Source organism: Eptatretus burgeri, chromosome 14, assembly GCF_056783735.1.
Source record: "Eptatretus burgeri isolate ZD-2024b chromosome 14, Ebu_testis_v1, whole genome shotgun sequence".
Taxonomy (NCBI): Eukaryota; Metazoa; Chordata; class Myxini; order Myxiniformes; family Myxinidae; genus Eptatretus; species Eptatretus burgeri.
The window spans coordinates 49,486,777-49,513,800 of NC_140974.1; the positions used below are offsets into that span (position 1 = coordinate 49,486,777).

The following is a 27,024-nucleotide window of genomic DNA, read 5'->3' on the forward strand; positions in this document are numbered from 1 at the left end:
GAGAGACACAGAGAGACACAGAGAGACACAGAGAGACACAGAGAGACACAGAGAGACACAGGGACAGACAGACACTTTTTGTGTCTCTTAATTACGTACTATTGGAATGTACCTTTTGACCCTTTAGAGGAGACTGCTGAAACCCCTTCGACTTTTGAAGACCCTCAATACCACCAAGACCCCAAAAGTGCTCTAATTATTATTGTTATTAGGGTTGCAAGGCTCCCAGGCTAGGGAACCTATTGTTTTTATTCAGACTAGCAAAAACGCCCAAGGCCGTGAAGACCAATGAAAATTTGGCCCAATACACCAGCAGACCCCCTCTTCTTTGAAACCAGTTGGTCATTACATGCATCTATTGCATCTCCTGATACACAGTTATCTATTACATGCATACGAACACTCAAAGTGGCATCGCTTTCGTGATGATGCAACAAACAGACTGAATTTGTTATTGAATCCCGGTCAGATTTGCATTGTTCGAATACATCAAGTTGTGGATCATCTGAGTCAAAGCTTGAACAAACACCAGTGGAAAATCCAGGGGGGGGGGGGTTTCCTGGTTGCCCAGAACGCCCCCTCCCAACAAAAAAATATTTACCATTACAGTGGCAAACCCAGGGGTTCCCTGGTCACCCAGAACTCCTTCTCCCACGAAAGTGTGCTACAAAAAAGGCCAGAAGCCTCAGAAAAGCTGTATCAATATAGTAGCTCATAAACAATAAACCACTAACAGCTCAGTAATTTATTTGGAAGTTATTTGGAAAATTTATAATTTTCTGTTATTTGGAACCCCCCCCCCCTACTCAATTCCTGGATTTGCCCCTGGGGTGAGGCGTTGGAGGGTGTCATGTACAAAACAGACAGCACATTCGCCTTTTGACGAGACCCTCTCACAAACATCACAATCACGACACACGTACACGATCACCCATCCAAACCCAAGTACCTCCCAATGTGAATGTACACTCTATCCCCACAGCCCAAGTAGTCTGAATGTACCTGGAGCTTACACTAGCTCATCCTGAATGTTGAGGTTTTAACGTGAAGATTGCATGATTTCAACCTGCTCCATCAACATCCACCATGAACATTAACTGGGGACACAATGGAGGACGAATGCACTGAAAAAAGCTTTGAGCACCGGAACGAGAAAATTTTGACACCTTGTGCCTTCATCAAGTCTCTTAAACAAGGTGTCCAATTAGGTGCTCAGGGACGCTCAAAGTGCAAATCGGCCACTTCTCGCCAAGGGGTGAAATCAGCCGTGCAGGAGATGCTCGTGCCAAGAAAACCTTTTTATACGTCAAAGGATGCTCAGCTATTAATTCAGGCATCAATGGGTACCAGAAGAGGGGGAGGAGGAGGAGGAGGGGAGGAGGAGGGATGGTGTTGGTTGTGGTAAAAGCCCCCATTTGCTGCCATCTCCAGCTTGAATTTAATCACCACTGAATCACAGCAGAGCTGCGTGGAAGAAAGTAAAGGTCATGGTAACTGTTTGGGAAAACCCCACACTGAACCACCATGAAATGCGTATCTTTTATCTGGCTAATTGCCTCGTGAATCAGAAAACACCTCTTCAAAGGAACAGCATTCCTCAATTATGCTGATTACAAAGTGCAAGGAAGCTAAAAGCGCTGTGAGCTAAAATAAGGAGGGTAATCTGGCTCAGTGGCTCGTTGTGATGTCACTTATGAAGTGGAGTCTTAACTATGCCCTTAGGGTTGGTTATATGTGGCTGGATTGAATGGAGCAAAATGTAGATGTAAATATTTCATTGTGAACCCAAATGCCATCATATTACCATGGTGAGATAAAGCAGACAGGCATTGCAGTGTACTTGCACCTTGTCGTGTGTAACAAGCACATGCTCTCTTTTATTTGTCAACATTTTGATGCGAACTACTCTTCATAAGGGTGGAAAATCTGGGACGGGTTAATATCTTGACCCACCTTGGTCTTGCAAGATGCATCTTTACAACTGTCTTTACAACCCCCTAACCCCTCCTCCTCTGCTCGCATCCCCTTCCCTTCCCCACTTCCCATGCCTGGCTTCCCACCTCTCCTCCTCCCTCAATTTATACAATTTCCTCATTGTTACCCTTCATTTAACCCCCAAATCTGCAGGGAACTCTTTCTTTTCACTCACATACAGATTTAGGTATTACAGATGAGTTTAAAAAGATCCTTAATTAGTATCTCTAAGGAATGCCTTGAAGAACTTGCAAAACTGTGCTCCTTCCTGTAAATCTGTAGTTACTACTACAACTACAACGGTCCCAATTATTCCAACTTTCTTTTGGGGTCAGTCGGGGAAAGATTAATTGGCCCAAATCTTTCACGAACCGGCTGCTCAGGCCTGATGTTGGACTGGAAGTGAGAAGAAATTGTAATTTGTTGAGGGTGCCAGCGATAATTTTCCTCCTCTTCACATAAGAAACTGTGGGATCTTCAACGTCCACCTACGACCAGCGCTGGTAGACGGATTCTCTGGCTTACGGTCCTTCCAATGGACGGTACACCACTCAACGATGGCTTGCTCTGCATGTGAAACACCAGGACGACCGTTTACATCTGGGTTGAAAACGAGCAAGATGGCCTCGAGGAATGTACATTCATCTCTGAGATTTCTAGCCTGGGTTCGAATCTCGGTCCAGCGATAAACTGCCATCCTGGTGCGCAGCAGGCATTAAACTGGGTGTCCCATCTGCCAGCATTAGTGGGTGGTCGTTAAAGATCCCATGGTGTCCTTCGTGAAGAGGAGGCTAGCTATCGCCAGCACCCTGAACAAATTACCAAATCCCTGCTCCAACCTACAAGGGGCACTGCATTAACGTCACTGCTGCACCCCTTCAATATATGTTACTAACTCGTAGCCGTGCTGCATAAGAAACATGAATAAGAAGCTGGTGATCGATTTGAACCCAGGTGAGACAGCCCAAAGGTGAGTGACTGAGTGACTAAACGATCCTGGCACCCTCTCTGACAAGTTTGGTGTTTACTAAACCGTTAAGGTGCCTGGCTTAAGATCTTAGTTAGGGTCTTCAGTTTGAGCCCCCTGTCTTCCTGTATAATTAACACCAGGTGGGTTGATTAATCCTGTCATCCTTCTGAGGTCGGCAGAAAGAGTGCCAGCTTATTGGAAACAGGGGTACTATACATCAGCGACACAACTGTGCCCCCAGAAAATGATGCAACCAACAACCCCTCCTGAATGAATCGAAAACTCCATTGTTTTCAAACGTCGATGTGAATACGAGAATACCAAACATTTTTGTGTATTTTTTACCTATATTTATTTCTAAAAACATCCAGGTATGAAAAAAATCAAAGAATGGCATTGTGGAAAAAGACCTTCCTTTTTAGCTCGCCTGTTCGAAGAATAGAGAGCTATAGCGATACCCCCGGCATGAGCGTGAGCATGAGCGTGAAAATGTTAAAGTTTTTGGTGCAAGTTATTTAGAAGCTTGCCATTCATTTAATATGTGTACTAGGATGCTGATATTTGGCATGGAGGTTCCGTTGGGGTATATTATTGATGTAGTGAAGTTGAAATTAAAAACTAATTTCAAATGTTTTAAATTTTTGACCTGTTTTGAACTTAACTTTTTTGTAGCACATCAACGTTAAAGTTTTTGGTGCAAGTTATTTTTTAGAAGCTTGCCATTCATTTAATATATGTACTAGGATGCTGATATTTGGCATGGAGGTTCATTTGGGGTACACTATTGGTGTAGTGAAGTTGAAATTAACAAATGATTTAAAAACATTTTTAAATTTCAACCTAAGATGGTGTCAAAGCCACCCAATGCTCGCCTATTTATACAAGACACTTGCCATTCATTTAATATGTGTACTAGTTTACTGATTACAATATACAAATACATATATTACTTTAAAATTATTTGGATCAGACTTCACTGCAATGCTTTATAAAAAAATATTATTAGACTAGTCTTTTAAAAACGATAAATGTATCAACAGGCGAGCATTGGGTGGCTTTGACACCAACTTTCTGGTTTTATACCCTTTCAAACATTTATGTGAATTCAGAAGACAAGGTGATGTCGGAGTGCAAAGATGATGTGTTAAAGTCGAAACGTTCTGTGGAATATTTAACGAAGCAGTCCAAGCGATGCTCATTTTGGATATCAAGACAATGTAAAACATATGAATACCATTTGCTGCTAAACCATTGCACATAAACGTTCCTGAGCACTGTTGCTAAAATAACATGAGTGGGGCACGATCTCCCGTTAAATATGAAACGATGCAAAATGATCATGTCAGAAGGAAAGGTGAGGGATAACAGGCTTTAGGGTGGTTCACAATATAATGGTATAAGTAAAAGTTTTCCAAATTTTGCCAGATCGCATTTTGCCTTGTTCATATTGACATTTTGAACATCTGTATCAAAAATTGAGCCAATAGGACACCAGTAAAGGGTGGCACACTTTTTCACAATTTTTATTGCTCAACCTAAGCTCTCTGGACAGTTGCGGAACTTACTGAGTAATTGCTAACATCATGTCCCAAGCTCTTTGCTGTCACTATGAAGGATGCAGCTGCCTGACGATTGGATAGACCCTCTCTGTCCCATGGTGTTGTCAATGAAGCAACAAGTACTTCAGATGAGCCTCGCTTCTTTAATCCTGCATGTGAGATATGGCTGGGCTTGGCAGGCGTTGCCCTGTAAGCGAACTCTTCGTCTGAACCATCTTCAGAGGCTGTTGATGAATCTTGTCCAACTTCTTATCTCAATCGAGATAGCGTGTGAGTACCTCGGATACACTTCTGTTTTGTCATTGTTTCTGCACTGTGTTCAGCTCTTGCGTTTCTCTCAGCTTCTCTTGCCCTCTTTCTCTTATCCTTCCCTTGCTGAACCTTGTCTACACATCCAAAAGAGCATGACATCCGGTCTTCTCTTTGGCACCTTAGAAATTCTTTGTCTTCTTCGGGGATCTTCAGGTCGAATATGTTTGCTGCAGCAATATCGAAGAGGTCCTGAAGATCCCCGAGCCAAGTTTCACGACGTAAAAGAGCTCCATCCGTCTCTCCGTTTTTCTCTTTTATTAGTTTCTTGTACTCCGCATACAGCTTCTTGATCTTTTTTCGAAGATTGGCATCCGTCACTGTCGGTAAACTGGCTCTCTCCCATATCTTCTTTACTTCATCCATTGTTGCTGTTGTGGCCTTTGATAATGCCTTCCCCTCTTCAATATGATAGAGGAGGTGGAGTAGCACTTGCTCCTTTGAGGGAAGGTGAGCTCCTAAAAATGGAAGGTACAGGGGGCTTCTCGAGCAAGTTACATTTCTTTCTTGATGCCATTATTCCTGAAAATAGAAAAAAACGTCAAGATTGTGAAAAAGTGTGCCACCCCTAAATGTGCAGCAATTGACTCCATTTTTGGTACAGATGCTTACAATGCCAATTGGAACAAGACAAAAAGCGATCTGGCAAAATTTTGTGAAAATAAATTTTGTGAAACACCCTAACAGGCTTGGTACCTTTAATAACCCTGGTGGCTGGCAGGATAGCCTGCAGATTGCGCATCCACCTTTGGTCCATCTCCCAGCTATAAACTCTCACCCTGGTGTTTCAATGGCAAGCGTGAGGCATCAATGTGCATGTGTCGTCCATCGGAATGGACGTCAAGCCGAAGGAGCCGCCGTTTGCCAGCACTGGGGCTGTTGGTGGACGTTATAGATCGCACAATGTATTTTGCGAAGAGTAAGTGAGTTATCACCGGCACTGTGAACAAACTACAATTCCTGCCTAAATCACCTTCGGTTGAACATCAGGACAGCTAGTGGTAGTTGTGGTCGTGGTTCGAGTAGCACTCGTACTTTTGTTAGAACTAGAAACACCCACTCACTTCGGGAGTAGTATGGGGGAGGGTGGGTTGGAACGGGGGAAGTGGGGAGGTGGGGCAAATGTATTTTCTGCCAGCGCTAATAATCTCCCCCCCCCCCCCCATCTCAGTAAACCACTTGCACTGTGGCACGTGGACAGGCCATTTGGTGAACCTTCATCTGGTGTAAACTGTCATCCTCCCCCCCCCCCGTGCACCCAACCTCCCCCCCCCCCACCCCCGTCGCTGTGTGTGTGTCCGGGAGGGGGGGAATACTTGGGGAGCTCGGGCAATATATATTTTGTGCCGTGACTCATAGTCCATTCCCCCCTGTCTGCAGTAGTGGTCAGTAAACCACTTGCACTGTGGAACATGTACAGGCAATCATTTGAATCCTCATCTTGTGAAAAACGTGCCATCTCCCCACCTCGTCACAGTGTGTGTGTGTGTGTGTGTGTGTGTGTGTGTGTGTGTGTGTGTGTGTGTGTGTGTGTGTGTGTGTGTGTGTGTGTGTGTGTGTGTGTGTGTGTGTGTGTGTGTGTGTCCGGGAGCAAGGTAGTGGGTCGTGGGGGAGAAGGGGCAAATATATTTTGTACCGTGGCTAATAACACTGAACAACAAATTTCCAAAAAATTTTTTTACTGGAGATGTGTAAAGTGATTAAGACTAATTTGGGTACGCTGATTTCAAAAATCATAACCGTTTTGCTGTATCACGTCAGGATTTTCAGGAACAGAAATATTCCCATTGCCTAGAAGTCAGGATTTCAATGAAATTTACATACGTCTTTAACATGTCTATTTCGTACAATTGTTGTTAACTTGTGTTATATTTCTTTCTTTCAGATAAAGATGAGTAGGCGTTCCTGTACCAATCATCCTGACAACTTCTGTTATGTCTGTGGTCGGTATACCAAAAAAGATCAACAGCGAAGTATATCTACAGCAGTGAAAATGAAGGCTGCCTACTTTCACTACTTCGGGTGTAAGGTGGGGGACCAAGAACAGAGCTGGGCACCACACATCTGCTGCACAAGCTGTCACACAACCTTGACTCAGTGGTTGGTGGGCAAGCACGCGAGCATGCCATTTGCGGTGCCCATGATATGGCGTGAGCCGCAGAATCATCATGATGATTGTTATTTCTGCTGCACAAGCATCGCCGGCTTCAACAAGAAGAATAAAGGTCACATCAAGTACGCTGACTGCGTCTCTGCTCGTAAACCTGTGCCTCATGATGACGAGAACCCCGTTCCAACACCTCCAGCTGATCAGAACATAGCTGTAAGCAGTGGTGAAGAGGATGGTGATGATGAACCTTTTGAACCCAACACTCAAGAATCACACCTTCTGAACCAGGGAGACTTAAATGATCTTGTAAGAGATCTCTCGCTGTCAAAGGCGAAGGCAGAGCTGCTTGGATCAAGGCTGCAGCAGTGGAATCTACTTGAACCTAACACCAAGATATCCTTGTTCAGATCACGTCACAGAGACATGGCTGAGTTCTTTGAGATGGAAGACACGATGACATTCTGCAGTGACATCAACGGTCTGTTGAAAGAACTTGGGTGTGATCACGATCCTGCAGACTGGCGCCTCTTCATCGACTCGGGGAAGAACAGCTTGAAGGCTGTTTTGCTCCACAATGGCAACGAGAAACCATCAGTCCCACTGGCTCACGCGTTCGGCATGACAGAGACCTATGAGACTATGCGGCAGCTGCTTGATTCCATCAAGTACAATGACTTCAACTGGCACATCTGCGGAGACTTGAAAGTGGTGGCGCTGTTGTTAGGGCTGCAGTCAGGCTACACGAAATACATGTGCTTCCTTTGTCTCTGGGATAGCAGAGACGACAAGAATCACTGGACGAAGAAAGATTGGGAAGAGCGAAAAGAGCATGTACCTGGTCGATACAACGTGAAGCATGTCGCCCTTGTCGACCCAGCCAAGGTTTTCCTTCCACCACTCCACATAAAGCTCTGCTTGATGAAAAGTTTTGTACGGGCAATGGATCTGAATGGGCGTGGGTTTTTATACCTCAAGGAAAAGTTTGGCAACACCTTGTCGGAGGCCAAGATCAAGGCTGGTGTCTTTGTTGGACCGCAAATCCGACAGATTATGAAGGACGAAACTTTTCCGACAACTCTAAACCCCAAAGAGCTGGCAGCGTGGAGGAGCTTCAAAGCTGTGACGGACAACTTCTTGGGGAACGAGTGCGCGGACAACTATGAAGAAATAGTGCAGCAGCTGCTGGAGTCCTTCAGGAAACTTGGCTCCAGGATGTCCCTGAAAATCCATTTCCTACACCAGCACCTGAACTTCTTCCCTGACGACTTGGGAGCAGTCTCGGACGAGCACGGCGAGCGATTCCACCAAGAGATTTCACTCATGGAGACACGTTACCAAGGGCGGCACAACCCGAACATGATGGGCGATTTCTGCTGGTTCCTGCATCGTGAAACTGACACAGAGCAGCACAAACGCAAAGCCAAATGCCTAAAGCATTTTTAATTCCATTCTAGTGGAGTTTTTCTGTAATTTCTATAATTTTGAAGCATTCATGATGAAATAAATGAATAAATGAATTTTTGTAAATTTCATTGAAATCCTGACTTCTAGGCAATGGGAATATTTCTGTTACTGAAAATCCTGACGTGATACAGCAAAATGGTTATGATTTTTGAAATCAGCGTACCCAAATTAGTCTAAATCACTTTACACATCTCCAGTAAAAAATTTTTGTTGTTCAGTGTAATCCATTCCCCCCTGTCTGCAGTAGTGGTCAGTAATCCACTTACACTCCGGCACATGCGCACACCGAACTCAGAAGTCATCATGCTCCCCCCCTCCCCACCTCGTAGGTTTCGTGTGCCTATGACCTGACACTGGGTACTACTAACACATATGCATAATTTTGTGAAGATCATCCCAGCCCTGTCTTTACTATGATGTTTAGATGTACACAGGGACACATATAATGCTGTACACAGATAATTGCCTGGTTTAATACGAGCAAATGCAAACCGTCACTTCGCTGATGGGAATATTAAGACGGGGCTGGGGAGACAGGAGGGGTGGGGGAGTGAGTAAGGAGTTGGGGAGCGAGGAAAGGGGAGTGAGGAAGGTGGGGGGGGGGGAGAGCGAGTAAGAGGGAAAGAGAGAGAGTGGGGCTTCAATACACATCGCTATACACTCCGGGAGGGGGAAGTGAGGAGGATGGGGAACAGAGGGGGGTAGTGGGGAGGGTAGGGGAAAGGGGCTGTTATGGATATGAGTTTGATATAGGGACTTTGGGAAAAGTGGCGGGGGGGTTAAGGGGAGGGAGGAATGGTCCACCTCTGCCAGCATTGCCGCAGAATTGAACAAACTTGGGTATGTTAGGACAGCACGTTCGAACGAGTCAGGCTAAAAAATGCCTGGTCACCACCCAGAGACGTCTGTTGGCGGGGGGGGGAGGGGGATGGAAGGTCTTTGGGAGGAGTTAAGCATGAGGGAAGGGAAGGATGAGTAATTTCCTTCAATCGTCGAAAAAGCTGCACTAGTGTTTGTGCTTTTTAAAAAAATTTCCACACGTAGGATAAGCTCCAGAATCTCTTAACGTGGGATGAATTGTGGAATTGATCCGAAGATCAGTTCTGACTGTGAAAAAAAAGCTTTCTTTTATCCAATTCACACCTTCTTTAACAGCCCCTCCTCTCCTCGACGTCCAAAGAGTTGTATTGTGGAGAAGGGGGTTTGGGAGGAGGATAATGTGAGGGGAGGAAAAGGCAGTGTGAGGGGAGGGGAAGGCAGCATGAGGGGAGGGGAAGGCAGCATGAGGAAAGGGGAAGGCAGTGTGAGGGGAGGGGGAGACAGCGTGAGAAAAGGGGAAGGCAGTGTGAGGGGAGGGGAAAGCAGTGTGAGGGGAGGGGAGCAGTGTGGGGGAGGGGAGGCAGTGTGGGGGGGAAGAAGTGTGAGGGGAGGGGAAGGCAGTGTGAGGGGAGGGAGATAACGTGGGAAGGAGAGAGAGGCAGCATGAGGGTGAGGCAGCATGAGGGGGGGAGGCAGCGTGAGAGGAGGGGGAGGCAGCATGAGGAAAGGGAAGGCAGTGTGAGGGGAGGGGAAGGCAGTGTGAGCGGATGGGAAGGCAGCATAAGGGATGATATGGAAGAAACTTTAATCTTCACTTAGGTCCAGCGTATAAGAGAGAATCTTCAATACATGAACATGGAGAGAAACACACAGAACACAGTCAATGAACTTCTCTAACTAAATTCCCCATCTCAAGCCTTATATTGTTGCGGGGCCGGGCGTCGGCCGCGAGCATGACCACCAGATGGAGCAGTAGAGTCGGCTCGACCGATCGCCCGGAATTTAGATCATACCTTTTCAGAAAACTTCGGAAAAGTACGGGTCCCTTTCGGACCGAACTCGCCAATAGACAGACCACGTAGGGTAGGGTCGACTGCCAATTTCAATTTACCTGAATAACCACGTGGTCCATACTACCGGGGAAATTCACCCTCAACGGCTCCCGTACGGAACGAGCCACTTAGCGTACCCGTTCCGTGTGCGATCCGAGCCGTTTGATCGCCGAGAACCGCCGGTCCAATTGTCCCATTACAACGGCCATGGTAGCGGCCTGCGAATTCCCCAACATGCAGCATGCTCAGTCAAAGAAGGAATGGACACAAACGAGCTGAAAATATTTAACAATCGGGGTATTTATTCACAATAGGGAAAGGGGAAACACAAAGCAGGATTAAACCGACTATAAAAGCAATGCAGTCAATGTACAGGCAAAAAGCACTTAACTATTCCTACTTAAAGACGGGGCCCACAGGAAACACACACGCACAAATAATCGGACCAAATGGTCTTTAATTGGACCCCCAGCCCGGAGGACAGTCGGGCTGAAGACCAGGGTCTGTCTTGGACCTGTCCTCCTCGTGCGGTCTTCAAGTCGAGTCGACCCGGGCCCCAGCGAGAGGCGAGCCGAATCCAGGCACCGGCAAGCGACCCTTGCAGTTCTTGTGGGGAGATGGTGTCTCTCGAGCGCTCGATCGTGCGGCAGAGGAGGAGAAAGAAGATGACGACGACGACCAAGACCAGCCAGATAGACCCCCCGTGGCAATGACCACTCCGTGCGCAGACCCCTTGCACCCAATCGCCCTGCGCGCAGATGTTCACACTTCTCTCCAGAACCAGAGCCAGAACCCGTGCCAGACCCAGAACAACCACACCGCGCAGACTGTGCCAGATAATTATATCCCCCTCTTCGGAGGGGGGGAGTGGCTGCCTCCTCGCGACCCTCCCTCTCTCACTGGCTGGTTTTGGCACGGAAAATCGCTCTTCGTCTCTCCCACTGGCCAAAACAGGCGGCAAGCTCCTTAATTGGCCCGGGGACGTCACGCGGACCCCTCTTCTCCTTTCGCGTGCCCTGATTGGCCGAGTGACAGTCACCCCACTCGTTGCACGCCAATTGGCCGAGGGCCGCCGCGCGACTCCTTCCTGAACTCCGCCCACCATGAGGTCGGCCAGAGCGAAGTGAAGGAAGTGAAGTGAAGGCGAAGGTGATGCGGTGTCGTCGGCGTTGATGGTGCTGTAATAAACGAAAAGAAAACCTGACTAAAATAACTCCTCAGTGCAGGAACATTTAATTACCCATTAGACCAGGGTCGGGACCCCAACTGGAAACATGTACTTACCGATATAATTGCTCGATCGGAACCTGAATGTCTGCGTGCTCATGGCTTCCAGATTCGCAACAATATAACCAAGTAGGGACAAGTGGGGGAACAGAGGGTGAGATAAGAAATAGCTGTGGTCAGTCCTTGTTTAGAGAAAAGTAGTTTGCTAAAGCCTTCCAGTCAAATTATTCTGGGGTGAAATCCAGGTTTGACCAATGGGAAAGGAAAGGAATGGAATAAAGTTTAAGCAATGATAAAGTACCAGGTGGTCCAGCCTGATAAGGTCTGGAGTCAATTTAAGTTCATCCAATGAGAAGAGAGCACAAACAATTAGTCAAGATTGAGAGAGGATAAAACAGAGTACAAAGTTCAAACAACTGCATACATAAAAGGAGTGATTAATTATCCTTGCATGATCTCAGTTCTGATAACAACAAACAATTGCCAGCATTCCCAGTGGCCTTCACTGCGCCACTACCCAACATCCTCTCAATTATGGCATATTACATGGGTTTAGTTAATATTGTGTTATGTGGGCTAAAGCCTTTATTTATCAGACTTGTTACAAACTGTAATGCTTCACTGAGAGGTCCATACAAGGTTTAAAAGGAAAACCACTTCTACAGGGCAATGAAGGAAGCATGAGGGGAGGGGGAGGGAAGGCAGTTTAAGCGGAATGGAAGGCAGTGTAAGGGGAAGGGAGGCAGCTAAGGCCAAGAGAAGGAAGCTTGAGGTAAGTGGTAGGGAAGGCAATGTAAGGGGATGGGAGGCAGCATACCAGGGGATTATTGGGGTTATAAAATGTGCCCAAACAGCAAGGTTATATTTTTAACTGCCGTATTCTATATAAAACCTGCTGGGAGCATTTAAAATTAAAACTCATGCTATCTACCTGTCAAAGGCCTGCCTGTATTCATGCCCCCCCCCCCCATATGCATTCCACCAACCTCCTCGCAGTCTATGCTAACCGTGCACATACACCACACACACACACACACACACACACACACACACACACACACACACACACACACACACACACACACACACACACACACACACACACACACACACACACACACACACACACACACACACACACACACACACACACACACACACACACACAACCAAGCATGCAGGCATGCACACACCCCACGGAGAGTCATTTGTACCCATTTGTACAACGTCCATGTGTGCTGTCCACATACCTATTCGTTTTCAACAACTGCAGACTATTAATATATTGTAGCAACTATTTGTATATTTATATTAATATTTTGTCATGAAAGTAGACTGCACAAAACAGGAAAATGAAAACTGCATCCTAATTGCCAAAAAAAGGATCCCTGTGGACTGTATCTTCATGACTTGCAAAAGCATGTTTCAGAGCATGGCGTTGCACTCAATGAAGTTCCACTTTCTGCGCATTCCTTAATTTTTTCTTCACTAAATATAAGTCCAAACAGTGGGAAAAAAATTAAGCTTAATGCTTTGTTTAAATAAATACTTAGTTATAAAATTCGATAATTTGTTTAAAATTTCCAGATCTAACTCCATATTTCGACATTTATTTAGTCCACGAAATCCAACTCTCAAATTAGAAATGATATTTCAATTATATGCTTTAGTCTGTGAGAGTAGATCATGTTTCCAAATCAAGGCATCTTTGAATAGGCTGAACAAAATGGTAAATTAAGACCCCAGCAAGCTGACAGAGGGCTGACCAAAGATGGCGCCTTGATAAAGGATAATTAAATAAGGCAGTTAATTATCTTCAAAAGGGTGTTTAAATTAACGCAAACACCCAATTTTCATTTATGCACTACCTTGGATTTCCCTAATTATGCATGCAAAAATTCCAGACCGCTAGGTTTCATGATTTTGGAGTTATGGAAGACACACACACATTTATTAGAATAGATAGTAGGATGATGCTCAGGGCACAGAAATCCCAGACAGATATATGTTTCCTATATAATGTCGCTTGACTTCCTCACCTGCAAGTCCATGTTTAGAACTACAGATGACAATGCGGAGCATTTTAAAGAGAAAGTACGACCAATACAGATAAGGAAGGAGAGACGCTGAAACAAAATGATGTCAGTCCAAAATAATAATAATAATAATAATAATAATAATAATAATAATAATCAGACAAAGCAAAGTACCTTGTGGGGGAACACTATACTGTGTATGCCTGCTGTTGGATTAATTGTTAGGGTGGTGGGCTTGGGATCCTTGTATCCTGAGTTCAAATCCCATTCGGATGTTGAAATCCCAGGTGGAGTTGACTCTGCCTGTCATCCCTCTGAGGTTGGCAAAATGAGTGCCAGCTTGCTGGTATCCTGTGTTGGAATGATGACCTGTCCAGGATTGTGCCCAATCGCCAAGGAAACTGTTTAGGCAGCACCAATGCTCTGCAGAGTATGGTCCCATGGATGGATGGACTACAATGTGTCTCATTTGTGGTCCAAACATCTTGAAACCTCCGAATAGTTCAGGAATATTGTCCCATCTTGAATTCTGAATTGATATGTGGGCATAATAAAGTTTTCATACATGCAAAACTATGTTGCCTTTCTGGGTTGTAAATTGCAAGTTTGGCAGAGGCCAATATGAAATTAACAAGGAGATCCTGTGATCTACTCTTCTTCTTCAGAAGATGACCAAAAATAAAAGGTGTTGGGAAAAACAAAGCCAGAAGCATAATAGCATGTTTTTCACCAGCAAAGAAACTGTTTAAAGATGAGCGTGGGCACTGCAAGTGAGAGGGCACTATGTAAAACATAGTTTCCATTTGGCCACAGAAGCAACATCCACCAGAAATGTTCGTGAAATGTTGCAGCAAAGCTCCAGAACTCAGTGCTCCATGAAGCAATCTCTAATTTTGGTCTCTCACCATTATTGGTTGTTGTTTCATACACAGCCTGTAAATGGTGGTTGCATCATTTTCTGGAAGCACAGCTGTGGTGCTGGTAACTGCAAGCTGATACTTATATTACCTACCTTGGAAGGATGACAGGCTGAGTCAACCCACCTGGTGTTATTTCAATGATAAAAAACAGGGGCTTGAACTCAAGACCCTAAGATCTAAAGCCATCAGCAGGTCCTGATGGCCTGGATGGATGTGTTTGTTGTATGAACATGCATTTTTAACCCTTATGTCCGAATGCATGCTTTATTACCAAGCAATTTTGGCCCCAAATGTCGGAATGCATGTGTTTGTTGCACTACCATGCATTTTAGCCCGAAGAGTTAGGATGTTTGTGTGTTATTTTGCTTGGTCTTCTACAACCATGCACTTTGGGTGGAAGTACCTGTGCTCACCATTGTTGTAATGTTTGTATTTTCTAGCCTTTTTCATATAAAAGGGCATTTCTCAATTACCTGGAAGTGTTGTGAAGAATGAAACAACTGTTGGCATGAATGACAATTCCTTTTCGTATTTGGACTAAAATAAAGGTTAAACTGATGCTTGTTTTCTGATTTTGAAAGAATTATGAAAGTAAACTTTTCAGTGAAGGATGACGCCCAAACTTGGTATTTTTCGACTCGCTTGTGTGATGTAACCAAGTTTGAATATAAAATGTATATTTATGCTCCATCCATGTATTTCCTCACACATATTTATGCCACACCAATGTGTTGCATCATCTCCGCTGGGAAGGGGCAAGGGTGGCTCTTCCCTGTCTGGCAGAACATGAGGTTATGTGTGGAGAAAGTACGGTTTTTACCGTCGCATTTGGAGTGTTTTAAAATAAAGTGAAGTGATTTAAACCTCCAAGTATTGGTAAGCTGCCGAGAGCATTCTTTCTTCAAATGATTGGGACATGTCGGCCGTTCCAGGATAGCTTGACCAAACACTTGCCCATTGATGACTTTTTCATGTCGATCGTTTCTGAGATCTATGGTATTTCCTTGTGACGATCTTCCTTTAAGCACTTCTTTTCAGTCACACTGATGAGAAAATTATATAACAGTTATCAGAGCTCACACTTTATCATAAAAGTGCCAGTTATGTTATTCTTACTACCACTATTCATGTCTTAAACTATCTGGGCGTCAGGCAGCGATGCTTATGACCAAATGGTGATGCCCTGCCTGCCTTGGGAATGCACAAAGGCATCCCTCCCCCCCTCCCCTCGCTATCCCAGCCCAACCAATAGACTTTTCCACTGAATTATTGAGATGCAGTAATAATTTTAGGGTACTCCGTATAGTACACAAGGGTGCTCGTATCCCTGTCGCTGATGCTCTTGGCAAAGTTCTCCGTGTCGTTGTCCTTGAGAACCAGTCCCCCTTGGCCTGGTATCGCCTCCTTGTCTTTTGTTGCTTTGGCATTAGGGTGCCTCATAAAGAGGCTCCGGACTCCCCCGATGTCTCATTGACTTCTAAAGTCAAAGTGTCAGGTCGCTGATTTTTTGGCAATGGACGTCTTGCCACCGCCTCCAGTCGTCCTTTCTGGCAACTCCACAATTAAGCCGTGTGAAGCCGATAACTCTCAATGTATCAACAGAAGGGTGAAAGCAACATTTGCCCATTTCAAATGACTGAAGTTGCAAACCATTTTAGAATGACAGCAATTTAATTTCTGCTGCCACTTTCTCATGGTTTCCTGATATCTGGATGATTTCAAAGCAATATCTTCATGCCCATCCCAAGTGTCCCTGAGACATTCAAGAGCCAACTAGAAACTGATGACAAGAACCACACGTCAACCAGATGAAGTGCGACAATCGCCTCCTGCTTTAAGATCAATAGTGAACCAACTGGGTTATTTTACTGAAAATCCAACAAGGACTTGATAATTGTCCTGAGACTAAGCTACAGTGGCAAAAGCTTAGAATCCAAATCCTCAATACCACTGCCTTAACTCAGACTTAAACCCACATTCTTTGGAATTTTTGGTGTGTTGTGCCCACTACTCGACCAATGGCCATAGAAACATAGCCTGGAGGTGTGCGCACTTGCCTCTGACCTGTCTCGTCTGGATTCAAATCTTGACCCCATTATAAACTGTCATCCTGGTGTTTCTCAGGAAAGGTGAGGCATCATTGTGTGTGCCATCAAACAGATAGATGTTAAGCTGGGTGACCCATCTGCTACCATTAGTTGGTGAACATTAAAGATCCGACGGTGTCTTTTGCAAAGAGTGAGTTATTACAGGCATCCTCCACAAATTACAAAGACCTGCTCGAATGTGCCAGGCCCCTGCATCACTGACTCTGCCACACCTCGGTGATGATGCAACTAGTGGGCTGAGTTTGGAATTGAATCCCGGTCCAATAACTGAATTCGCTAACAACAACGCCCGCTAGGCCACTGTACTGACTCTTCCTTTGATACCGTACAAGCAAGCGATGCTTACTGGAAACAAGATTTACAGCTTCTGCACAGCAGGAAACTTTCAAGATTAAAGGGCCTCGAAGAAAACAATTTTATTGGGAAATAGATTTTGTTCGGCCATTATGGGATGACTAAAACCTGATGCACAAACAAGCTCATTACACAGTAATATGTAACATAACATATTTCAACTGAAGCCATTTGAGGAGTAATACAATCACAACAGTGATTGTGTGAAACTACAAAAGGGAAATGATATCAGAAGCGATGATTGAAGTTTGTTTTCCTGTTGGTAAAATGCAAATTCATGTTTTGCTGCCAGTTCGATAAATTGTCAGTTGCTTTTCTGTAATCTTAATGGGACTGCACACAAAATACATCTCTTTTTTAGACAGTTTTTTTACATGCTGCCTCCTTCGTGTGATGCTCAGTGAGGCTTTGCATGACTCCCACCCTAAAATTATACGCGACTGTGAATGAGAGCACTGACACCTTTTAAAAATTTAAATCATCTTCCATTCTGCAAGTTTTAATCGGTGGCATCCGACAGCTCAGTGAATGAGATCGTGTTGCCCTTTGATCAGCTCCTTCCAAATTTTACAAACTTTCAGTTGAACTGCCTGCTTTCTCCTTTTCGGATATACAGACCCTCTCGTAGCTCCGAATTACGAATTTTGACAGCACTTCCGCAATTTTTGGACAAATTAAACGAAAGGAAAGTTCGTTCCAAATGTCCTGTCATGGAGAAGGGAAATCCAAGACAGCTGGACCAGTGAAGATGAAGTCACGTGACTGTGGTTCTGGCACGCCCCCCTTGTGACACTTTGTGATGCTCCGGGAAACATCCTCAGACACAGAAAGTGTCATGTATGTTGTGGATACAGACCAACCCCCCACTTAGAATTATGTAAAGGCACATGGGTTAACTTGGGGTTGTCCATTTAGAGATCATGTCGTCGATGATGTTGCATTGTGACCTAAGAACAAAAGTGTGACCATGAAGGTCTCAAATAGGCCATCAGCCTCTCGCCTCGATTGTTCAATTTTGTGACCATGATCGAGGACCTACTTAACTTCAATTGATGTTATATTTTGAACACTGTAGAACACAAATCGGATTGTTGGCACTTACAAAACCTACAGTTATCAGGACTTTTACTCTGAAGATGACAAAATTGTACGACGTCTCGACCAATCAAATTTGCTGCAAGCATTCTCCCAGCGGCGGAATGGGGGAACATTGATATGCAGACAAAATGCCCGAGGTCACTTCCTCAAAAAAAAAAAAAAATCAGACTGTTGAGTGCATCTTTGTCTCAAAGATTGTTCAAAAATCCTCAGTTTCTCCAACAATAGTTGGCAGGTTTGTGATTGTGAAAATACATGGATAAACCTGAACGGTGATGAAAAATGTATCTCAGAGGAGCATCATCAGCCCTGGACTGTTCCATTTACCCATCCACTTTGTACGGTTACAGTCACACCTGTTATTCAGAGTTCACAAACAAAACAAATGTAGATTACGCTCAGAAACACAAAGTAAGAGATGAACAAAGACTTCATCCCCATACGAGTCCTTCTTGGTATTCCCCGCAGTTCTTGGTGTTCCCCTTGATCCTGATGAAGAATATCCAGTTCCACCACCCCCCAGAAGAGATTTGAGGTTAGCTGAAGATACTCCAACAATCCAAGCCCAAAGTAAACATGTGCTTCCTTCTTTTTGTGGAATTTGCAAGCAAAACTAATTGTATTATACATCCTGAGGAAAGAGATGCCATGATAAAATGGTACGAGTAGAAACAAGAGATGCTGGTAAGTAAAAATGTACCTGAAATCAGTACCTGTATACCTGTATTGCACTGCAGAAATAAAATGAAACATTTTCTCTTTGACATACCGTGCTTTAAGGATAACAGAATGCAAGTTTAATAAACGCTCCCTTCAATTTTATATTACGAGTACCACCTACTCCCGACAGGAGAATCAGGAAGGGTCATGTTATTATCCTCTCCGGGGTATATAGATTACAGGAGATCTTGGCTAGAGTCAATTAGTCTGTGGTGAAAGCGACAAGCAGAGAATGCTTCAAAGATGTCGGGATTTCTTCCAGTTTAGTGTAAACATCAGCAGTGATTGTTTAAAAAAGTATTCATATGTGTTTGTAGTTTATAAAAAAATTTTTTTACTTCTGGTGGGTTTGCCCCACAAAACGCCATGATAAGCTGTTTGTACACGTTAACATAGCGTATGTCCAAGGAGGAAAAACCCCTTTGGGAGGGGGGATACTATTAATTTTGTTTTGTAATAATAATAATATTTTGTTATTATCATTAGTGTTATTACTTTTGTTAATGGAAGTGGCCTTGTAAGAATGCCACGATAAGCTATCTATACACCTTAACACAGATTTTGTCCAACCCACCGAAGAGGTCAACGATTGACGATATCCTTGCTCTTCGGGTCCTCACCGAACGCAGATGAGAGTTTCGGCAGGGGCTGCTTACAGCTGATGTTGATCTCTGTATAGCGTTTGATTCAGTGAATCGGGATGCTATCTGGAGGATTATTGGTCTTCGTGGGGGTGCCAGCAAAACTGATCGATCTGATGTCTGAACTATACTCTGGTACTGAGAGTGATATGAGATGGGGTGACACCATCTCTGACTTATTTCCAGTTGTTACTGGAGTTCGTCAGGGGTGTGTACTGGCCCCCACACTTTTCAGCACTTGTATGGACTGGATTCTGGGGAGGATGTCAGAGAGATCAAGCTGCGGTGCATCATATGAGAATGTCAAGATCTCTGACATTGATTTTGCAGATGATGCAGTCATCTTTGCGGAGACTTTAGACATCCTTTTGGGGGCCCTCGAGGTGCTGAATGAGGAGTCAGAGCCGCTGGTAGTACGGGTTTCCTGGGTCAAAACTAAGATCCAGGCTTTCATTGACATCTTGGATGCTGCTGTCCTGTCTGTGCCTGTTTGTGGTGAGGATGTTGAGGTCTTGGAGAGATTCACTTACCTTGGTAGTGATATTCATGTCTCTGCTGGCTGTGAGCCAAAGGTTAACAGACGTCTGGGTCAGGCCTGGGGAGTCATGGATTGACTGGATCATGGGGTGTGGCGCCGCCGGTAACTGTGCAGGAGGACGGAAGTCCAAGTCTTCAGGTCCTTGGTGCTTCCAAGTCTTGCTCTATGGATGTGAGAATTGGACTCTGACCAGGGATCTGAGATGGAGACTGATTTCCTTTGGTACCAGGTTTCTTCAGAGAATCCTTGGTTATCACTGGTCAGACTTTGTGTCCAACGAGTGGTTGTTGAGAGAGACTCAAATGAGATTTGTTACCTGCATCGTCAGTGACCATCAGCTGCGGCTGTATGGACACGTGGTTCATTTTCCTGACGCTTATCCTGCTCACCAGATTCTCTCAGCGAGGGAGTCTCGTGAGTGGAGGAGGCCAATGGGCCAACCACGTGCCTCGTGTTTGCAGCAGGTTGATCGGCATCTCAAGGAGATGGGGATCGGCCAGGCATCTGCCTGGGGGATGGCCAGACGGAGGCCCCTGGAGTAGTGGGAGAAAGTGGACGCAGCGACGTGCTGCTCTGGTGCATGCTCCCATACCTGACCTGACCTGGGAAAACAGCGTCAAACTTCCTTATAATTTTTTTATTTTATTTCCTTTCTCATGATATACCATTTTCCTATCTTTATTTCCACTGGTGTCACTTCCTTAAGCACTTGGGGAAGAGGGGGACAAAATTATGTTTTGTCCCCAGTTGCTGGATGCCCTCAGTATGCCACTGCATGGCCTGCAGTATGCCACTGAGGGACACCACTGTTGATGGGGAAGGAGGGAGATTAGGGTGCATCAAACGCCCCCTTTTTTGCGAAAGTTTGAAAATCATAACGGCAATAGGACAGATGTGTTCGAATACATGAAACAATATTTCTCTTTTTTTTCAGAATTTTCAGTCATCATCTTGGGGGTCCAGATCGGGGTCAAAGTTTAGGCACGCAGCTCCTTGCCATTTTTCAGAATAAGTGTTATTTTTCACTGTAGAGTGATCAAAACTTGCATCTGGTGGTGAAATAATTCTGACATATCAATGTACTGCTCCTTTGGTGATGTTTGGAACACTGTTGGCTTGTAATTTGTTGGCACAGTTTCCCAGAAAATGGTATTTTTTCCCGGAAATTGTGTTTTCCCGGAGAATTTGACACGTGGCAGATCATAAATGTAAAAGTTTGGACAATTTGGACAGTTTGGACTGTAAAAGTTTGGACAAAGGAACTTGGACTATTGTCTATTGGGCGCTTTGGTACAGACTTCGGAAAGCCTCACTTCCCCAAGGACATTCACTTGAGATCTAGCCTATCTGACTTTGTCTCGGTTGATTCTTGGTTTGTGTTCTGAGAACTTGAACTGGACGATTCATTCTTAACGTATGAAGTGAGTGAGTGGGCAACACTTCCAGCCTATGTGGATTCAAAATCAAAAACCAAAGCACTCAATGTAACTAATGATGTGGCTGAACGTCTAATAAAACTCGTAACGGACTGTCTCGGTGCAGCTCGGTCTGAAGAACACTTTCAGAATGTGCAACAAGTCACTGAGAATGACAGGAAAGAGAATCCGAATCTCCGGAAATGCTTGAAACTTGATCATTAATGATATTATACGAGTACCTCGATATGAATACACATAATTCTGGGTAATAAAGCCGTGGATTTGACAGAACTGAGGCATTTGTTACTATTTTGTTGTTGTTTTTTCTGGGAAAATCACCAGTTTCCCGCTTCTCCGGCAAATTTTCCGGAAAATTTGATTGGCTCTATATCACTGGAACATCACCAAAGGAGCGGTACATCGATATGTCAGAATTATTTCACCACCAGACACAAGTTTTGATCACTATATAGTGAAAAATAACGCTTATTCTGAAAAATGCGCAGGAGATGCGTGCCTGAACTTTGACCCCGATGTGGACCCCCAAGATGATGACCGAAAATTCTGGAAAAAAATGAGAAATGTTTTTTCATGTAGTTGAACACAGCTGTCCTATCACCGTTATGTTTTTCGAACTTTTGCAAAAAAGGGGGCGTTTGATGCACCCTAAGGGAGATGATGAACCATCAAAAATGGAAATAGAATGGTCTGAGAGAAAGGAGATAGAACTTTCAGAGCGAAAGCTCAATATGTGAGAGCAGAGTGAAGGAGGAAATTTGAAAGAGGGATTTGGATATCAGACAGGATTTGGATATCAGACCCTGATGCCATACTCTGTCAAAGGTTTTTGAGATATCAAAGGTGACCACAAGGGATTCCCCAAGGCCTCTCAGAGAAGAAGCCCAAACATTCGTAATGTAAGAAAGGATATCACTGGTAGATCTTGCCTTGGGAAAGCCGTATTGATGGTCAGATAGAAGACTGAGATTCAAGATGCTTGAAAAAATGGGATTTGAGAAGACATTCAAAGACTTTGGAAACAGTAGAAATCAGAGCAATAGGAAGGTAGCTGGAAGGTAGTTGGAAGGGTTTGAATGATCACCCTTCTTTAAAATAGGCTGTACTAAAGCATGTTTCCAGGAAAGAGGAAAAGTTTGGGTTTTTCAATCAAAACGAAACAGACGAGGAAGCACGGGTACAAGTTCTGAAGCACACTCCTTTAAGACACGAGGAGGAATGCCATCTTGTCCATCAGCCTTGTTTGTGTCCAGAAAGAGGAGTATTTTCTTCACTGCATGAAGAGATTATAGGGAGGGACATGGGATTGGAAAGTGGTGCATCAGGGGGAGTTGGAATTGTATAGTCATCCAGTATGGAATTGGAGGAGAAAAGAGAACCAAAAAGAGTTGCTTTATCAGTCAGAGAGACAATGATAGTATCATCAGAAAGGAAAAACAAAGGAAAGGTAGTGTGACAGAAGTTGTTGATGATACTTTTGGTTTAGTAGCAGAAGGATCTATTAGTGGAAGAAGATGAGAGGTTGTCGCATTTCTTTATGTCTGGTGTTGGCTTTATGATTAGTGTGGTGGGCTTAGGATCCAAGGGTCCCGAGTTCAAATCCTGCTTGGCTGCTGAATAATACCAGATGGGGTTGACTCACTTTTGAGGTTGGAAAAATGAGTACCAGCTTGCTTGGATGATTTAGCCATTTGAGTGTCCTGTGTTGGAGTGGTGACCCATCCAGGATTGTGCCCAATAGCCCAGGAGACTGCTTCGGCAACACTGATGCTCTGTAAAGAATATGGTCCCAGACATTCATTTTGGATAAAGGAGTGCGAGACAGAGGAAGAAAAGTTTTTCCTTGTCTGATATGACGCATCCCTTGCAAGAATGGCTGCAGAGCAGGAATGATTGAACCAAAAATTGGTAGGAGATATATATTTGAAAGAGAAGGGGATATAAGCCTCCATTCCAGCAAACAATAACGTCAGCTATGCATTCAGCAGAAATAGAGGCATCACCCGAGGAGAGGCAGTAATCTTCCCAGAGAAAGTCAAAAAAGATGTTTCGTAAACCAGTCCAGTAGACACTATTGAAATGCCAATACTGGAGTTTATCAGAGCAGTCAGAGAAGGAGTGGTGGTAAGTAAAGTGATGTTTACAATGTTGTGGTCAGAAGAACCAATTGGAGGTGAAATTGTATGGCTGTAACGCAACAGATTGGAGGAAAAGAACAAATCCAAAGTATTGTAGAGTGGTCATGACAATCTGGAATATGGGTAGGGTGGTTGATAATTTGTTCCAAATCATTGGGACTTGAAAAAGGAAGAGCTTCAACTTCCCCAACATCCTTGTGGGAACATTTCAACCACTCCCTACAGTGTACATTGAAGTCTCCTAAATATAGGAATTTTGCTTGAGGGGTGTGAGGATGTTATGGCCTCATGGCAGGAATTAAGATAGTCAAAGGAAGTTATGAAGTTTGTGGAGTTTCGAGAGCAGTAAGTGAAACAGAAAATAGTGATGGTTGGGTAAGAAATCTTAAGCCAGATGACGTCAAAGTTTGGAATTTGAGGTTTACAAGGTATACACCAGGCATGTTGATATTGGAATGAACACAGACTCCTCCTTTGAAACGGAATCGTGAGTGAAGGTTGCAGTTCAAAATGTCAAAGGAATTAACGAGAACATCATGTGACAATTGGATCTCTGACAGAAGCAAGATATTAGGAGAGGTACTTGCTAGATGATGTTCAACAGAGGAAAGATTCAAAGAAAGACCACGAATGTTGGTGAAATGTATTGAAAAATAATCACATTGATTCAAAAGACAAGGGTCATGGGAGGGACCGATACTATTACTACTGTCTGAGCCCCCCTCTCATTGGCAGTAGAGACAGGCAGGTCATCAGAGATTCTACGCACCCAATAATGCCAGAAACCTGAAGCCATTAACTTTTTAGACTTTATCATATTTAATTGAATGCTTCTGAGGAAATGAGAGGACAGAGAAATAAAGAGAGAGAATGTAAAGGTATGGAGTGAAAAGTGTGTGATGTTTGTTTGCAAGAGAGAGATTAAAGCTAACCCGGTAGTAATAGTTTTTGTGAGACAGAAAGTAAGACCAGCAATCCTGACATGGAGAGTGTAAGATGGTTTAAGTAAGACCAGCACCACTTTAATGCTCTAAACTCCGAATGTAGTACTACCTTGAGCGGTTGCTGTCGTCAACCTACGCTCTAAAAAAAAAAACCGGTCCAACCAGATGGATGTTTTTAGTGGACATCATCTCCTTACTGGATGGACGTTGGCTCCCTAAGGGAGTTCATCTGCCCTTTAACAGGTATTCGTTTAGTCCTGTAGGGTGACACAGTCACCCTCCTTACTGGAAAGCCAATGAGAGTAGTTTGGTTTAGTGTCCGACTATCCGACCATGTGGCAGGTATCAGCCATTCATCATGCCAGTCATGAAACTTTATCTACTGGAACTAATTACTGGGCTCTACGTCTTGAATGAGTTATATTTTGTTAAGTGTTGAAATTTGGACCAGCGAATTCACAAAAATGGCAAAAACATGATTTTTTTGATCACAGTATCCTTTTCAAAGTGGTCTACAAAAATAATTTCAAGATGTTGAAGTGCCAACAAGTCATTTCAGATTCCAAAACTATTCAACTACAATATCATACTAAAATACACAATTTGGTGTCTGTCTGTCTGATCCCGATACATTCGGTCGTTATCTATCCAATCTCAACCAAACTTAACAGGAGTGCAAAGGATCACATGATGGAGGTTGTGAAGATTCATTTCCCAGGGGGGGGGGTTCCACTTTGGGCAAAATCCGTGTTAAGGTGTATAGACAGCTTATCATGGCGTTCTTGCAAGTTCGCTTCCAATAACAACACTAATTATAACAGCATGATATTAATGTTATTACAAAATAATATTATTACTAATAATTCCCCCCCTACCCCACCAAGGGGTTTTTCCTCCTTGGGCAACTGCCATGTTAGGGTGAATAAATATATTATTGTGGCATTTCGTGGGTCACCCCCAACAGAAGTAAAAATAATATTATAAACCACAAACACATATGATTACCTTTTCAAACAGTCGCTCCTGATGTTTAACACTGAAAAACTGAAAAGGAGCAAACCTGACGTTCTTGAGGCAATATATACATATCACATCCCACACAGACTGACGGACCCAAGCCGAGATCTACTGCTGTCTATATACCCCAGAGAGCAATAGCATGACCCTTCCTGATGCTGCTGTAGTGAGTGGGTGTGCTCGCAACCAAAATTTGAGTAGTTCCTTGATCATGGTTAAACGAATCTATTTCTAGCTACCTTTTACATTGTGGGACCATGGCCGAAGAGGTTTATGATGATTCTGACTTTGGTCTTGCTTCATCGCTATATTCATGAAAGAGCGCCAGAGTGATTGATTAATTTTCTCGCTTATTCATGGAGAGCATGTTGTTTATTTGTTTTTTTTGCTTATTCATGCAAAGTATGTTTTGACCATCCTTCAAAATCTGCATTGCCTTTACTTTTCAAGTGTAGTACCATGTTTTATAGGGCCATCTATTTATTACGTATGCAAATATGGTGATATTTTTCAGCCATTCTTCCACCTCTGTGTGTTCCCTATATGCTCATCTCCCCCTCCTCTCGTCTTATTCCTCTCGTTATCTCCTCCTGACACTTGTTCCATCACTCCTAGCACAAATAACCTTCTCTCTCTGTCCTATCCTTGTTTATTTCTCAATCTTAAGTTTTCTCGAACCCTCACTCTCAACCCCCAACCCACTCCTCTCCGTCAATACATAATAAATAGATGACTCGCTGTTTCAGTCGAACAGCATGAAACTTTGGTGCAAAATAACAAAGTATGTCAACTATGCATCACAATGAAGGTAATAAAGACTCTGCAAGCTGTAACAATATAATGAGCTCAGGCTGCATGGTGCCTGTATTGGCATGCAAACTCTGAGTGAATTACACCATTATGGAGATGTTATGACCTCAAGGGAATGTCAGCTCCATGGTAGAGCAACCCAAGGCCTGGTAACCAATCCCAGTGAGATGGCTCTTCAGCACTGGGGATGTATGTTTTGGTCATATCTTCAATGCCTGAAACCGATCAAGATAATTTGTCCTCCACCTCAAAATATATTAATAAACGTTTGGCACTACAAGATGTAAATATCACTGTAAAGAGAGACATTGTCTCAGCTTTTCATCTTGCACTCCTCAGCACAATCACAAAAACACCATAAGTTTAAAATAAAAGTAGAAAGAGAGCAGGGTGGTTGAGCAGTGAGATAAGGAATGTTATTAAGGAGAAGCAAACGGCATTTTTAGGTTTAAAATAACGGGACTGGAGTTAGATTTATATCACGACCGTAGTAAACAGAGGCAAGTTAAGAAAATAACTCGGCAAGCCAAAAGAGAGTATAAGAAGGACATGGCTAAGAATATTAAACATAATAGCAAGGCTTTCTTTAAGTATATCATGGGAAAAGAACAGGTTGGGACCAGTGTGGACCCATTGAGGAATTGAACCGGGAGAGTGGTTCGTGATGAAATCAAGATGGCAGGCTTATTAAACAGGTATTTTTCTTCAACTTTTACACAAGAACAGTCAGGAGAATTGCCAATAGCTGAGAGTATCTATCGAGGAGGTGAGGAAGGGCTT

At 43.9% G+C, this 27,024-nt stretch overlaps 1 long non-coding RNA gene across 1 annotated transcript in view; it reads right to left on the reverse strand.

Moving 5' to 3' along the window:
• Positions 1 to 10,537: 10,537 nt before the first annotated feature.
• LOC147013149 (uncharacterized) overlaps positions 10,538 to 27,024 on the reverse strand; it is a 46,667-nt gene continuing 30,180 nt past the window's right edge. The window contains exons 2-3 of the long non-coding RNA XR_015051213.1: positions 11,542 to 11,586; positions 10,538 to 11,435 (exon numbers count right to left, since the gene is read on the reverse strand). This is a non-coding gene — a long non-coding RNA (uncharacterized LOC147013149). The remainder of the gene's footprint in view (positions 11,436 to 11,541; positions 11,587 to 27,024) is intronic.